Raw genomic sequence first — 3,766 nt, 5'->3', positions numbered from 1 at the left:
TGTCCCAGGCCCCAGCAACAGGATTTTGGATCTCACACGAAATGGAATTTATGGCAAGTCGCACAGTCTAGTGATGTTAAAAGGGATTCTTAGCCACTACTAAGTGACAGAGCAGGGAGTCCTCAGAAAGCAAGAGGAGGAACACACCTGTTTTAAAGAAAAAAAAATTTTTTTGAGACGGAGTTTTACTCTTGTAAAACATGATCTCGGCTCACTAAAACCTCTGCTTCCTGGGTTTAAGGATTCTCCTGCCTCAACCTCCCAAGTAGGTGGATTACAGGTGTGCACCACCACATCCAGCTAATCTTTTTGTATTTCTTTTCCATTTTAATTTTTTTATTTAATTTTTAAATTCCATTCCTGTAGAAACTTCCAAAAATTGCCAATGCCGACTATATTTCCAGTCATCATTGTGGGGTATTGGGAAAAGTTTTCAATTAGCCATAATCGTACCTCAGATAAACCTCATTGGCTACAATACTGCCACTGTGCAAAGCTATTTTTTTTTTTAATTTTTAGTAGAGACTGAGTTTCACCATGTTAGCCATGCTGATGGCCAGACATTAACGTACAAACAAAATTACTTAATATTCGTTTATATAGGTTATTAAGAATAGTGTTGTCTCTTATGAAGGATTATAATCAGTTTGTGTCAGGCTATTAGTATTGCTACTTTTCTTTGTTATTATTGATTTTAACAATAATTTATTAGTGTACTATTACCTTTAAAACTTATTTTTAAATTAAGAATACTTTTGGCTTAAAGTACTGGTATATTTTTATAAGTTTTGGGTCTTTATTTAGTTATTAACTTGTTCCTGCAACCATAAATATTTTATAACCAAAGGTGCTCAATCCCTAAATATATGATCCGACAGATTTAACCGGTGTGTGTGTATGTGTGTGTGTGTGTGTGTGAGAGAGAGAGAGAGAGCGAGTGAGTGTGTGTCTCACTCTGTCTCCCAGGCTTGAGTACAGTGGTGTGATCATGGCTGGCTGAATGCGGCCTCAAACTCCTGGGCTCAAGCGATCCTCCCACCGCAGCCTCCTGGGTAGCTGGGACCACAGGCATGAGCCACCACGCCAGCTAATTTTTATATTTTTTTGTAGGCATGGGGATCTCGCTATTTTCCCAGCCTGGTCTTGAACTCCTGATCTCAAGTGATCCTTCCGCCTTGGCCTTCCAGAGTGCTGGGATTACATTCCTGAGCCCTGCACCCTGCCCAGATTTAGCTTTTTCTAAAGCTTTTATTTAAAATAAAGTCACTGTGGTTAAGATGCCTCTGACAGTTTTGCATTTTAAGTGCAAAGACTATGTTGAGTGAATTTTTCCATCAGTTGTAAAACGTGCATCCATGTTTATCTCATTCCTATGGTTTCCAGTTAATTGTCCCTTCTTCCTTTTTGGAAACACATGGGCTAGTGGGCTCTGCATCAGTTTGCATTTCCAGAACGAGGGCGCTGAACACTCCGCGCTCCGACTTCAAGTGGTGCAGCGGGATGGCCACCAGAGGGCGCGCGGCCTCGGCCAGCGCTGTGAGCACGAGGGCCCTGCAGTGCTCCGGTCACCAGCAGAGGGCGCGCTGGAGCAAGGCGGCGTAACTGCCTGGTGGCCAAGCTCGTCTAACAGAAGCCCGGCTTTACAGAGGCTGACAACTCCAGATACGACACGTGAAAGGGTCTTGGGGTTACAGTTCTGGAAATTACATGGGAAAGGGTCTTGGTGCATGGAGTAGGTGTGGGGTGGGGGCTTGAATTCGTGTAAGTTAAAACAATGCCTCCGGAAAGATTCCCCCACGCCAAGCCTGCGATCTATAAGGTGGCACCCGGTCGGCAGCCTTTACTTCTATTGAAATGCAGTTTGGAAGTCGAGGGGGCGGTGATCTTAGATGCTTGGCTCTCTCACCAGGTCACCTCCTCCCTGCACACGGCCACTCTCCCACCTGGGTTACTTTCCAGTCTCACTCACAATCGCTCTGAGCAACTGTAGAAAGAGGACAGCTGTGGAGCCTCTTCCTTGTCCAAGTCACTCTGCTGAGAGACCTGATAACTCGTCTCACTGGACCCTGGACCGCCCTGGGAAGAATACTTCTGCCCCTGTATTTCAAAGACTATGAGGTGGTCAGGCACGGTGGCTCACACCTGTAATCCCAGCACTCTGGGAGACTGAGGCAGGTGGATCATGAGGTCAGGAGTTCAAGACCAGCCTGGCCAAGATGGAGAAACCCAGTCTCTACTGAAAACACAAAAATTAGCCGGGCGTGGTGGCGGGCACCGATAATCCCAGCTATTCGGGAGACTGAGGCAGGAAATTGCTTAAACCCGGTGTCAGATCTCCATAGGTAAACCTGAAACCTGAAAGTCTGAAGTCCTGCTTACCTCCTGATCGTCTCCCAACCCCTGTGCCCCGCGTTCACCATTGTCCGAGTGTCGAGCGGAGCTTCCCCGGACAAGCCCCTCACCCAACCCTGCCATCTCAACTGTTCTTATGATAATGTGAATGCCTCTCACCCATCCTGTCGTCTTAACTGCTCTTCTGCCTCACCGCACCGCCACTGTAACTGAACTTGGGGTCATGTACACTCCTTGCCCCTACCCACCGCTGTAACTGATCTTACTCTGTGACTTTCCACTGCCCGCCCCAAACCTGTAAAACCAACTCCTATCCCACTACCCTTTGCTAACGCTGTTTCGGCCTTAGCCGACCTGCACCCAGGTGAATAAACAGCCACGTTGCCCACACAAAGCCTGTCTGGGGGGTCTCTTCATTCAAAGCGTGGATTTTCAACATTTTGGTACCAAAACCCAGGATGGAGGAACTCCTACAGGAGACCAAACCCCTGTCCCTGCTCTTGTGCTCCTTCCATGAAGAGATTGACCTACCAACCCGACCCCAGTCATCAGACCAGCCCAAACACACACCACTGGCTGTTTTGGTAAGCAGTCACACTTTTTTGCTTTCTCATTCTTTTATCTTTTCCTTTCCACTTCCTCCCCCTTTCAGTTTCATCGTTTTTCCACCACAAACACAAGGAAAATCAGGTAAACCAGGTTCTTCCATGAGGTTTGGGACCCAAAAAACCCTATGTAGGTCATGGATCCTTGTACCCAGTTTCCCCAGGAGTTTGACTATCATGGAGACGTTCACCCTAGTCACTCACCCACCAGGCTCAGGGCCGATATTGGTGGCAGGTCAACATTCAAGACGCTTTTTTTGACTGCTCACCAACGACGAGGTTCAACGCAGGCTCACTGAGGGACGCCTGTTGAGCGGCTGGGATGCATGCCTGTTCTCCTTGTCTCTGCCATCTTTCCAGAACCATGGGCAATCGTCCATCCTCTATCCCTCCCTCCTCTCCGCTGGCCTGTGTTTAAAAAACCTCAAACCTCTCCAACTGTCCCCTAACTTAAAACCCAAACGTCTCTGTAAACACTGCGTTCTCTTTACTGGGCCACTGCATGGTCGCAATACAAGTGAAACAATGGCTCCAACTGGCAAAAAATTGGCACCTTTCACCTCTATTTTATGAAATTAAGACAATTTTCATCACAACATGGGCAAATGGTCTGAAATTCCCTAAGTTCAGGCATTTTTTTTACACACCAATCCCTCCCTAATCTCTAGTCTACTTCTCTTCGCTTCCGTCTGCCCCTCCTTCCTCTGTAGGTTAGTCAAAATCCTCCCTGTCCATCAACCTTCCAACCTTTCTCCTTCCTGCCTGTGAACCAGGCCCTCATCCAGGACCTAACCCCACCCCAGAGCCTT

At 47.3% G+C, this 3,766-nt stretch overlaps 1 non-coding gene across 1 annotated transcript; it reads right to left on the bottom strand.

Moving 5' to 3' along the window:
- Positions 1-357: 357 nt before the first annotated feature.
- Positions 358-498, bottom strand: LOC141581344 (U4 spliceosomal RNA). The gene has a single exon (XR_012513938.1). It is a non-coding gene; the product is annotated as a U4 spliceosomal RNA (small nuclear RNA).
- Between the last annotated feature and the right edge of the window lie 3,268 nt (positions 499-3,766).

Source organism: Saimiri boliviensis, chromosome 14 (genome assembly GCF_048565385.1).
Source record: "Saimiri boliviensis isolate mSaiBol1 chromosome 14, mSaiBol1.pri, whole genome shotgun sequence".
Classification (NCBI taxonomy): Eukaryota; Metazoa; Chordata; class Mammalia; order Primates; family Cebidae; genus Saimiri; species Saimiri boliviensis.
This window is presented reverse-complemented; position numbering and strand designations above follow the sequence as displayed.